Consider the following 13,124-nt stretch of genomic DNA (forward strand, 5'->3'; position numbering starts at 1 on the left):
TATGCCCCTTTGGACAATGCACCTGTGAGACAAATAGACTGGACTCTGCCATGGACATTCCTCCACCATCACCCCTGACCATTTTACAACCCCCTCCACTATTTAGCACTTAAATAAACACCCTTAAATGACAAAACAATCTGGAGTCAGTCTGTGCTTTCGCAATTGTGTATTTGCAATAACCGAGGGAAATAGCATTGTCCATTGTATTGTCAACATACCTATGTCACACAGCTCTAGTTCAGGCGGAAACAAAGCAGATGTCACACAGTGGGACCCACATCTGTGAAATCGTAAGGGAAAGTGACAACTCAGTGACCATACACTGGGTGAAAATGACAGACAGATGAGAGGCAGTAGAATTAAATCAGATGTAGCAGGCTGTGTTGTCTTCTTACCTGTGTCTCACTGGAAGTATTGGTGGATCACTGTGTTTCTGTTGTCCATGTCCTCTTCTTCTGCTCCCTCATCTTCACTGTCCACAGGCTCCACAGCTGCCACAACACCTCCATCTGGACCATCCTTCTGCAGAAAAGGCACCTGTTGTTGCAAAGCCTAGTTGTGAAGCATACAGCAGGCCACGATGATCTGGTATACCTTCTTTGGTGAGTAGAATAAGGAACCACCTGTCATATGGAGGCACCGGAACCTGGCCTTCAGGAGGCCGAAGGTCCTCTCTATAATCCTCCTAGTTCGCCCATGGGCCTCATTGTAGCGTTCCTCTGCCCTTGTCCTGGGATTCCTCACAGGGGTCAGTAGCCATGACAGGTTGGGGTAACCAGATTCACCTGCAAATGACGGGGGACAACTGTTAGACACACACTAACTCATAGGGACATCCCCAGACCCAGACACCTATTCACACTGTATAAGGTCCATGTCCTTACCTAATAGCCACACATGGTGCCTCTGGAGTTGCCCCATCACATAAGAGATGCTGATATTCCTCAGTATGTAAGCGTCATGCACTGAGCCAGGAAATTTGGCATTCACATGGGAGATGTACTGGTCGGCCAAACAGACCATCTGCACATTCATCGAATGGTAGCTCTTCCGGTTTCTGTACACCTGTTCACTCCTGCGTGGATTGACCAAGGCCACATGCCTCCCATCAATGGCACCTATGATGTTGGGGATATGTCCCAGGGCATAGAAGTCACCTTTCACTGTAGGCTAATCCTCCACCTGAGGGAAAACGATGTAGCTGCGCATGTGTTTTAGCAGGGCAGACAACACTCTGGACAACACGTTGGAAAACATAGGCTGGGACATCCCTGATGCTATGGCCACTGTTGTGTGAAAAGACCGACTTGCTAGGAAATGGAGTACTGACAGCACCTGCACTAGAGGGGGGATTCCTGTGGGATGGTGGATAGCTGACATCAGGGCTGGCTCCAACTGGGCACACAGTTCCAGGATTGTGGTACGATCAAGTCTGTAGGTGATGATCACATGTCTTTTTTTATCGGGAGACATGGGGGAACGCTGGGTGGAAGGAAATCTGTGGCTCCTCTCTGATTCCAGAACTTTCTATCACCAAAATGAGAGGAAAAAGTGTTTTTTTGGCCAAATTTTGAGGTTTGCAAAGGATTCTGGGTAACAGAACCTGGTCAGAGCCCCACAAGTCACCCCATCTTGGATTCCCCTAGGTGTCTAGTTTTCAAAACTGCGCAGGTTTGCTAGGTTTCCCTAGGTGCCAGCTGAGCTACAGGCCAAAATCTACAGCTAGGTGCTCTGCAAAAAACAGCTCTGTTTTCTTTGTGAAAATGTGATGTGTCCATATTGTGTTTTGGGGCTTTTCCTGTTGCGGGCGCTAGGCCTACCCCCACAAGTGAGGTACCATTTTTATCGGGAGACATGGGGGAACGCTGGGTGGAAGGACATTTGTGGCTCCTATCTGATTCCAGAACTTTCTGTCACCGAAATGAGAGGTAAAAGTGTTTTTTGGCCAAACTTTGAGGTCTGCAAAGGATTCTGGGTAACAGAATTTGGTCAGAGCCCCAAAAGTCACCCCATCTTGGATTCCCCTAGGTGTCGAGACTTTAAAACTGCGCAGGTTTGCTAGGTTTCCCTGGGTGCTAGCTGAGCTAGAGGCCAAAATCCACAGCTAGGTTCTTTGCAAAAAACAGCTCTGTTTTCTTTGTGAAAATGTGATGTGTCCACGTTGTGTTTTGGGGCTTTTCCTGTTGCGGGCGCTAGGCCTACCCCCACAAGTGAGGTACCATTTTTATCGGGAGACATAGGGGAAGGCTGGGTGGAAGGAAATTTGTGGCTCCTCTCTGATTCCAGAACTTTCTGTCACCGAAATGAGAGGTAAGAGTGTTTTTTTGGCCAAATTTTAAGGTTTGCAAAGGATTCTGGGTAACAGAATCTGGTCAGAGCCCCACAAGTCACACCATCTTGGATTCCCCTAGGTGTCTAGTTTTCAAAACTGCACAGGTTTGATAGGTTTCCCTAGGTGCCAGCTGAGCTAGAGGCCAAAATCCACAGCTAGGTGCTTTGCAAAAAACAGCTCTGTTTTCTTTGTGAAAATGTGATGTGCCCACGTTGTGTTTTGGGGTTTTTCCTGCCTCGGGTGCTAGGCCTACCCCCACAAGTGAGGTACCATTTTTATCGGGAGACATGGGGGAACGCTGGGTGGAAGGAAATGTGTGGCTCCTTTCTGATTACAGAACTTTCTGTCACCGAAATGAGAGGTAAAAGTGTTTTTTGGCCAAACTTTGAGGTCTGCAAAGGATTCTGGGTAACAGAATTTGGTCAGAGCCCCATAAGCCACCCCATCTTGGATTCCCCTAGGTGTCGAGACTTTAAAACTGCGCAGGTTTGCTAGGTTTCCCTAGGTGCCGGCTGAGCTAGAGGCCAAAATCCACAGCTAGGTTCTTTGCAAAAAACAGCTCTGTTTTCTTTGTGAAAATGTGATGTGTCCACGTTGTGTTTTGGGGCTTTTCCTGTTGTGGGCGCTAGGCCTACCCCCACAAGTGAGGTACCATTTTTATCGGGAGACATAGGGGAAGGCTGGGTGGAAGGAAATTTGTGGCTCCTCTCTGATTCCAGAACTTTCTGACTTCCTGTCACCGAAATGAGAGGAAAAAGTGTTTTTTTGGCCAAATTTTGAGGTTTGCAAAGGATTCTGGGTAACAGAACCTGGTCAGAGCCCCACAAGTCACCCCATTTTGGATTCCCCTTGGTGTCTAGTTTTCAAAACTGAACAGGTTTGCTAGGTTTCCCTGGGTGCTAGCTGAGCTAGAGGCCAAAATCCTCAGCTAGGCACTTTGCAATAAACATCTCTGTTTTCTTTTTGAAAATGTGATGTGTCCACGTTGTGTTTTGGGGCTTTTCCTGTTGCAGGCGCTAGGCCTACCTCCACAAGTGAGGTACCCATTTTATTGGGAGACATGGGGGAACGCTGGGTGGAAGGAAATTTGTGGCTCCTCTCTGATTCCAGAACTTTCTGTCACCGAAATGAGAGGTAAGAGTGTTTTTTTGGCCAAATTTTAAGGTTTGCAAAGGATTCTGGGTAACAGAATCTGGTCAGAGCCCCACAAGTCACCCCATCTTGGATTCCCCTAGGTGTCTAGTTTTTAAAACTGCACAGGTTTGATAGGTTTCCCTAGGTGCCAGCTGAGCTAGAGGCCAAAATCCACAGCTAGGTGCTTTGCAAAAAACAGCTCTGTTTTCTTTGTGAAAATGTGATGTGCCCACGTTGTGTTTTGGGGTTTTTCCTGCCTCGGGTGCTAGGCCTACCCCCACAAGTGAGGTACCATTTTTATCGGGAGACATGGGGGAACGCTGGGTGGAAGGAAATGTGTGGCTCCTCTCTGATTACAGAACTTTCTGTCACCGAAATGAGAGGTAAAAGTGTTTTTTGGCCAAACTTTGAGGTCTGCAAAGGATTCTGGGTAACAGAATTTGGTCAGAGCCCCATAAGCCACCCCATCTTGGATTCCCCTAGGTGTCTAGTTTTTAAAACTGTGCAGGTTTGCTAGGTTTCCCTAGGTGCCGGCTGAGCTACAGGCGAAAATCCACAGCTAGGTTCTTTGCAAAAAACAGCTGTGTTTTCTTTGTGAAAATGTGATGTGTCCACGTTGTGTTTTGGGGCTTTTCCTGTCGCGGGCGCTAGGCCTACCCCCACAGGTGAGGTACCATTTTTATCGGGAGACATAGGGGAAGGTTGGGTGGAAGGAAATTTGTGGCTCCTCTCTGATTCCAGAACTTTCTGTCACCGAAATGAGAGGAAAAAGTATTTTTTGGGCCAAATTTTGAGGTTTGCAAAGTATTCTGGGTAACAGAACCTGGTCAAAGCCCCACAAGTCACCCCATTTTCTATTCCCCTAGGTGTCTAGTTTTCAAAACTGTACAGGTTTGGTAGGTTTCCCTAGGTGCCGGCTGAGCTAGAGGCCGAAATCCACAGCTAGCAACTTTGCAAAAAACAGCTCTGTTTTCTTTGTGAAAATGTGATGTGTCCATGTTGTGTTTTGGGGCAGTTCCTGTTGCGGGCGCTAGGCCTACCCATGCAAGGGAGGTACCATTTTTATCGGCAGACATGGGGGAACATCAGAATAGCAAAACAAGTGTTATTGCCCCTTGTCTTTCTCTACATTTTTTCCTTCAAATGTAAGACAGTGTGTAAAAAAGACGTCTATTTGAGAAATGCCCTGTAATTCACGTGCTAGTATGGACACTCCGAAATTCAGAGATGTGCAAATAACCACTGCTTCTCAACACCTTATCTTGTGGCCATTTTCGAAATACAAATGTTTTCTTGATACCTATTTTTCATTTTTTATATTTCAGCAAATGAATTGCTGAATACCCGGTATAGAATGAAAAACCATTGCAAGGTGCAGCTCATTTATTTGCTCTGAGTACCTAGGGTTCTTGATGAACCTACAAGTCCTATATATTCCCGCAACCAGAAGAGTCCAGCTGATGTAACGGTATATTGCTTTAAACAATCTGACATCGCAGGAAAAAGTTACAGACTAAAACGTGGCGAAAACTGGCTGTTTTTTTCACCTCAATTTCAATATTCTTTTATTTCAACTGTTATTTTCTGTAGGATCTACACAAATGACCCCTTGCTGAATTCTAAATTTTGTCTACTTTTCAGAAATGTTTAGCATTCTGGGATCCAGCATTGGTTTCTTACCCATTTCTGTCACTAACTGGATGGAGACTGAAAGCACAAAAAATAGTAAAAATTGGGTATGTCCCAGTAAAATGTCAAAATTGTGTTGAAAAATTGGGTTTTCTAATTCAAGTCTGCCTGTTCCTGAAAGCTGGTAAGATGGTGATTTTACCACAGTAAACCCTTTGTTGATGCCATTTTCGAGGGAAAAACCACAAGCCTTCTTCTGCAGCCCTTTTTTCCAATTTTTTTGAAAAAAATGAAAATGTTGCTATATTTTGGCTAATTTCTTTCTCTCCTTCAGGTGAACCCACAAAGTCTGGATACCTCTAGAATCCCTAGGATGTTGTAAAAAAAAGTACGCAAATTTTGCGTGGGTAGCTTATGTGAACAAAAAGTTATGAGGGCCTAAGTGCAAACTGCCCCGAATAGCCAAAAAAAGGCTCGGCACAGGATGGAAAAAGGCCTGGCAGTGAAGGGGTTAAAGTGTCTGTTTGTGTGAGAGGTTTCCACCGTGGTCATAATTCCATTTTTGTTATTGCTGGCCTGTTGGCGATATTACCGCAGCTTTATCACCGACCACCAGGGTTGTAATGAGGGCCATTGTGTATCTGTGTATAGTTGGGAGCTTAATTTATCTAAGTGTCAACTGGGATTTTTGTGGATAGTATTAGAGGAATGGTAATGATATTGTTGTAAATATGAATAAGACGCTATTCCTTTAAAAATGGCATCGTGTAACCGATTCATTTGGTGAATAATAAAATTTTACTGTAGGCCGTTGGAAAGTAGTATATGGGAGACTCCCTTAATATACATAGATCTAGTAAAAAGATTTGGTATGCACTAGTTGGAAATGAAGGATCCATGCTCCTCCGTTTTCGAGAATTACGAAGGGAGATGGATAGGTATATCAAATGGCTTTGAGGAGTGTCCCCTCTTCCTTTTTAAATGGGAGGTAGATTTTGCCTTAACATGTTACAGTAGTAATTTGTTGGTATATTGGATATTTCTATACCAAACTAGGTAATTGATTAGACAGATGACCTTTCAAGGACTTTTGCCTGTTCCAACATGGCCACCGCATATGTGATTGTTAACGCTGATAATGTTTACCTAAGTGTAAACATATTTACTGTGCCCTGATTGGATACATTGTTTTGCAAATGGACGTGATGGACGTGTCAGACTGATTTTAGTTCTACTTGTATTCAGGTATTTTTGCGAGAAATTTGATAAATGATTAGGTAGATACGTTTTAGCTGATTCCTGCCTGTACCAACATGGCCACCACATTTGTTACTGTTAACGTTTGTTTCTTCTACCTGATTGATAACGCATGAACTAATTGGACACAATATCTTACAAATGGATGTGCTGGTTTGAATTCAGGTTTGCTCAGATGCACAAAAAATGTGGTTTGGGATCTCAAAAGAGGCTAAGCGACACAGGTTTTTAAAGCTGGAGAGTGTTATTTTCTACATTCTCTCTTTTAATTATAGAATGTTGGTCAAACCGCAAATGTGCCAACATTTGGGGCACATACTCGTCAGCACGTCACACACTTCTGTTGTTTTATAAGTATAAATCAGTTTCTCGGATACACAAGATGGGCTGGATGGTTCATTATATACTCTTTCATAGGTATTGTTTGGACAGATTGGGGATAGGTCTTTGTATATATATAATATGTACATAGATATGTATAATGTGGAAAGTATTAACTATAGTAGATACAGATTATGATGGAATATGTAGACATGGTACTGAAAAGGAAAAAGTTATCTGAATTTTGTGTTGTGAGATATCGGATTCTGATTGGACACTTTGGATATATATGGTTTGGTGGATCAATTATTAAATTGATTTGTCAGAAAAACAAGTATTGATATTTGCAGTATTTTGATTTCAATGTAGATTGGGATCTTTCTGCTGCTGATTTTGTCCAGATGTGTGCCACTCATACGGCTATAGGTCATATCGCCTTCAAACTTTGGAGACTCCATTGTGAAAAATATAGAAATGGACCCGGGTTGATTTGGGATCCTGTTGTAATTATTGTAGAGGAATTAGCAAGGTTGGTGTATTTGTGTCCCTTGCTCACATATGGGTTAATATACATAAGTAATGATGTGTGGGTTTTCACACATTTCTCATTCCCTCTTTCAGCTCGTTGTTTTCGGATTTACGATATACATTGTAAATATGATACATTTGGCATTTAGGACCTTTGCTCTATGGGACTTTAGAGTCTGTGAAGTACTGCCTGTTTCACTGTTGTATATATATTTATGGTGTATGGAATATATTTTTCACATGGTCTCCTTTTCTGAGCCTCGTTTCTTACTTTGCATGGGTGCATGGGTGTTGAAGCACTTTTTTCTTTATACTTTTGCTTTACAAATATTGCAAAAGGAATGATGCTTATGGGACACTGGGTGTTTAAACATAATTTATTCGTACACGTGAACAAATTAGACCCAATTAAATTCAATATAAGTAGGTGAATTCTAATATTATTATGTCCAAATCATTAGCAAAAAATACAACAGAAAAATAATTTTTATGAAACACAAGCATACAAGAATATAAAGTGTAAATAGGTCCACATTACGACAGTTCTTGTCCTCCTATCTATAGAGTTAAATACTCTTATTGTCCATATTCCAAAACAGAAGTCAAAAGTACATATAGAATCCAGAGGAAGATCCAAGCTTAGATCAAAAGATCCAATTACGATCCAGTTCATCCAAAATGTCCTCTAATGAATACGTCTGTCCTATTAAATGCGTCCGTCCAACACGTGTTTCATCCGGGGAATGCCCCTGGAATTCATCAGGACCCCCTTTCAACAGTGCTCCAAATATTATATTATTGCTGTATCTCCCTTTGTTTACTCAACAGTCTGTAGATTCACTATTCACTCGTCTTGAGTTGTTGCTAAGTGGATTTCCCGTATTGAATATTTCCTGCCAGCGTTGCAGTCCTTCGCGAGCGAGTACGCTCTCATGTTACAAAGGTGTTTATCTTTTAGATAAATTATTACAGTGTGTTTTTGTATTTGGTGACCTTAATGTCAGTATTTTATACATTTTTGTGGTTTATCAGATTTATGGAAGAAGCTGTTTAACATCATGTTGTTGTATTACAATTTCATCAGCCTTGAAAATGTCCTGAGACAGGACGAAACACGTGTCGGCTGAAGTTCAAATCCACTGGCTGGAACATCTGAGATCTAAATTTTTTCTATGGAATTAAATGTGATAGGTTTTGTTTATATGTCTTTTATATTGTTTGTGTCATTTATTTGTATTGCATTGTATATTTCTAAATATGTATATCTTTAAATAAATTATGACATATATATCATTATTGTGGTTACCAATCAATTACAGTAACAAGCACCCAGACATTATACTATTAATTTCTTATTATATTTCCTAATGTATCTATATACTATATCAAATGATTTGATTGCATTACTCATCTCCTACAGTCTCATGTTTAATAATTAAGTTATGGTGTGCTCCACTAATTTTTTGTCAAACTGTGTCTGCAGGCCTGCCAATGCAGCCTGCATGAAATGGTGCATGCACCCTTTCACCACCGATATAAGGCTTACATTATATCCTGGTCACAGCACTTAGACACTATAAGTCACCCTTCTATTAGGCTCTTCAGCCCTAGGGCAGGGTACATGTTCCTAAGTGTGAGGGTACCGTTGCATGAGAAGGATACCCCTACAAACCCCAGACTCCATTACCTGGGCTTTGTAAGTGTGGGGAAGCCATCTTAAGGTATGTAGTGGACACTGGTCAACATGAGTGGTCCAACTAAGTAATGGCTTCTCCAAATCTAGGCATGTTTAGTGACAAACATGTTGGAATCATGCAACTACACCAATTCCAGTGCTAGATGCATGATCCCCTGTACACTGGGGGTTCCTTAGAGGATCCCCCAGTTCTGCCTGTGCAGCCTTACAGGGTCTGGCTACCAGACCACACTGTAACCAACCCAAGACACTGTTCTGCTGTCCTGCTGGTGAGCTGGACTCAAGCAGCAGAAGGCAGAACAAATAATTTCCTGCAAAGGAGAGGTGTGACTACCTCCCCCTTTATATTAGGTGTCTACGGGCTTGGTGGCAACCGAGCACCACCTGACTGCATTAAAGAGCACATTTGGACCCATATTTATACTTTTTTAGCACCACATTTGACCCGCTTTTTGACGCAAATGTGGTGCTAAAAAAGTATAAATATGGGCCCTGGTGCCCTCCTTGCATTATCCACTTTACACCAGCTCAGGAATACCCAGTTCCCGCTCTGGCATGAAACTGCACAAAGGAGAGGGGAGTGACCACCCTCTCGCCAGCTCCTCCTCTAGGACGGTGCACAGAGCTCTGCCAGGTGGCCGATAGATTCTGCCATCTTGGAAAAAAGGTAGGCAGTGGCCCCTCAGAGCAATTGACTGGATAGGCCAGTGACGTCCCTTACCCCCTCTAATAGGTGGGTCACTACTGAGAGTGACCAACCCCCTTTTACGGTTACTTAGGGGCTTTCTTGGTATTCCTTTAAGCCATTCCAGTCTCCTGTTTTATCAATTAAATCTTTGATATGTAATCAGGCTGATTTTATTAATCTCATCATTTTGTTTTATATTTTTCATTTTACTAATAACAACTTCTAATTCATCAGATACATCTTCCAATTTATCATGCTCTTCATTAGCACATCTAACTGCTTCTTCTATAAAATACCATATTTAATCATTTTGTGTTCATGGCAGCCATTTTCTCTGCCACATGCTGCCATGTGCTCACCATGTGCTCTGTCCTACCTTTCTGTTAACTACTCTTGAAAATCTGCCTAGTGACAAGTTATATTTAGCATCTCCCACTTTCGCACATGCCCAGTAAGGTCTGCAGCTGTTAGTCCTTGAAAACTGTTAGACCCTTCTACCTGTCGACTGTGCATTTACACATGACCTTACATGTATGCAAGTCTTGCTTCTATAATTGTACCACCTCCTTTTAGCCCCTGTGTAGGTATAAAAGGACCATGCTCTCTCAGTTCAGTGTGCTACTTCAAACATTACCGAAGGGTGCTGTTTGAACTGTAGTACCACCTCATGAGGTTTAATAAACTTTGTCTTTTATTTCAGTTTCTATGCCAACTTCTTCCTATATGGTCTGAGGACTTTGTGCAGAGAAGGGTGAACCCCTTGCACTAGTAGGCCTTGCTGAGGCTTACTTCAACAAATTGGCACCTGAACAGGGACTCATCGGCGACTCGGACGCCCAACGGATTGGTCGCGACGAAGGATTGGGATCTCGCTGCGGACAATCAATGCCTGAGGAGACCTGAGTCTTGGCAACCACGGCGTTTTTCCCTTCTTTCTGATTTGACCATCCAGGTGGCGCCGGTCCTCGACTGAGATCCTTTTTGTTTATTCGTCATGCAGTGACCATTTGGTCGATTTTAGAACTTGGCAGTTGGAACCTGGACACCCTGTGATTGGTGAGAGCTGTTTCACGGGACTTGCTGTGGGTTTTGATGCCTTTGTTTGGTAATGAAGTTTAGCACTACTTACTGTGGCTCCCGTGTTTTGGGTGACTAGTCAATTTTTGTCCTTTGAATTGATATATAAATTGCAATTTATATAGGCAGGTAATGAGGAGAATTTTCTCCAATTTAATTTTGATTTGAACGGCACCTTAAGTGCTACTTTGATTATAATATTGCATATTCTGCACTGCTTTTGGCATGCCTGTTTTTAGCGCACTTCGTAGGATGTGTTGCTTTTGTAATGGTACCAATTTGAGACTGGAAGAATCGCAACCGGCACCCCCAGAGGGGACGCCCAATAGAGATATGTTTGTTAAACATGGTCTTTTTTCTATAATATACAGCACATTATGGAATAAATACACTCTTGCGGATCCTGAGTTACATTGGCCTATGCATGGGTCATTTGATTTGCGAAAGATTGAGTATGTGGAACAATGTATGTGTAAGCGAAAGTCTAGACAATCTGTGTTTGACTGTGTACAAATGTGGGAGAAAGAAGTGCATGGACGAATGAAGCGTGAGCAAGCCTTGCTTGAGAGAGAGCAGAGGAAGAATGTATATGTGAAAGCATTGGAAATGAGAAAGAAAGAAATAAATGACTTAAAGGAGCTAGGAGAGAAAGAACGTAAATTACAGGTAACTGGCCAATACACCATTAGGCAACCTCTCTATCCTATCCTTAATAAACCACATGATGATTTTTTGTTACTAGATCGCCCTCCACCTCCGTATGTCGTTCCTTCTGCCCCTCATGAGTTAGCTAAGGTCTCCAGTTCGGAGCAACAGAAGATGCGAGACAGTCGCTCTATGTTGCCTGCTGACCGTGCGTCTGAGCTTAGATCTATTGCTCGTAAAACAATTTGTAGCGTTGTCTCTGCTTCTGAACTTTTAGACAACATGAAAGGGTCGACGGAAAAGGAGCAGCTATATTTTACTGAGGCATTTGGCTCAGAAGTTATTGAACTATATCGGAAATATTCTGATGAGTTAGAGCCCGATGATGTAGCAGCTGGTCATAAGCAAATGCGTGATGGTCTTTTTGTTTTCTCCCAGGTGGCTGATGCAATCAGGCGTTTGGTGAAATTATGTGTTGTGGCAGTCCGTTTGCAAGAGGAGAAAAGGGCTGTGGACGTAGTTGCACGGACATCTTAGACCGGTGGGGTGCAAGCTTCCATCTTCGGAACAGATAAGACTATGATAGTTCACGCAAAACCAATGCGAGAGGCCGCGCCTTTGTATGTTCCTCCTAAAGGATTGGGTACAAGTGATGATAAAACTTCTGTTGATGCTAAGGGTTATTTTATTTATAATTGGGTATATACTTCTTGGAATAGGGCAGATGTAATTGCACTTAAAACAGCATTACCTGACCTGCAGAAAAATCCAGCCACCTTTTATGAGGAAGTTGAGGGAGCAATTAGTTCTTGTACTATGACTTTGGCTGACATTGATTTATTTTTCGGATTGATATTACCGCCAGATATGTGGAGAACTGTTCGTAAAATTGATGATCGTGGAGTTTTTGGGGCGTCATGGAAAGAATTAGAACAGATGGACGGGGATAGGGAACCTGCGTAAAAGCCATATCAGTTGATTCAAGATCTTCCTGCAGCCATATTAGTTAAGTTAAAAATGATTATTCCCCCTAAAAAGATAGATTGGACTGTTTTAGCGTCTTGTAAGCAAAAGGCAGATGAATCGGTCTCTGATTTCTTTACATGCTTTGAAGAAGCATTTCATGATTTTAGCGGCCAGTTATTGTCAGATGATACGGGCAGACATTTGTTTGTCGATAAATATGTTGCAAATCTGTTACCAGGAATAGCTAGTCATCTAAAAGCTAGTGAAAGTTCATGGACTATCTCTACTCCGGTTTCTCTTTTGACTATGGCTCAGTATTATGAACGTCAGGAATTAGAAGCAAAAGGTAGCGAGGATAAAAATATTAAAGAATTAAAGACGAAGGTTATGTTGGCTCAAGCTTATGGTCTGCCTTTTAGAGGTAGTGATATAGGTGGACGTGGATCTTATGGTTCTTACACTAGTTCGAATTTGTCTGTTGATCAGTGTGCGTATTGTAAGAAATTTGGGCATTGGGCTGCCGATTGTCCAGCATTACGTGTTCAGCAGTGTTCACGTGGTCGGGGACAAATGAGAAATCGCTCAGGATATTCAGGACCTAGAAGAAGCACGAATGATCATGCTAGGGTTGATGCTAATGTACGAGGGCAGGATGGGTTTAATACTTTTGATAGACGGAACCAATACCAGATGTCTAACCATGTGCAGCCTGATTTCCAAGATTCTGCTCATGCATAGGATTGCCTAGGATGGGGTAAGGAATCAGTTGAAGTTCCAATAGATGAGAGGGGTCCCTATGTTACAGCACTGTTTTGGGTTCTACTGATCAGTTTCTGGTTGATACAGGA

Source organism: Pleurodeles waltl, chromosome 2_1, assembly GCF_031143425.1.
Source record: "Pleurodeles waltl isolate 20211129_DDA chromosome 2_1, aPleWal1.hap1.20221129, whole genome shotgun sequence".
Taxonomy (NCBI): domain Eukaryota; kingdom Metazoa; phylum Chordata; class Amphibia; order Caudata; family Salamandridae; genus Pleurodeles; species Pleurodeles waltl.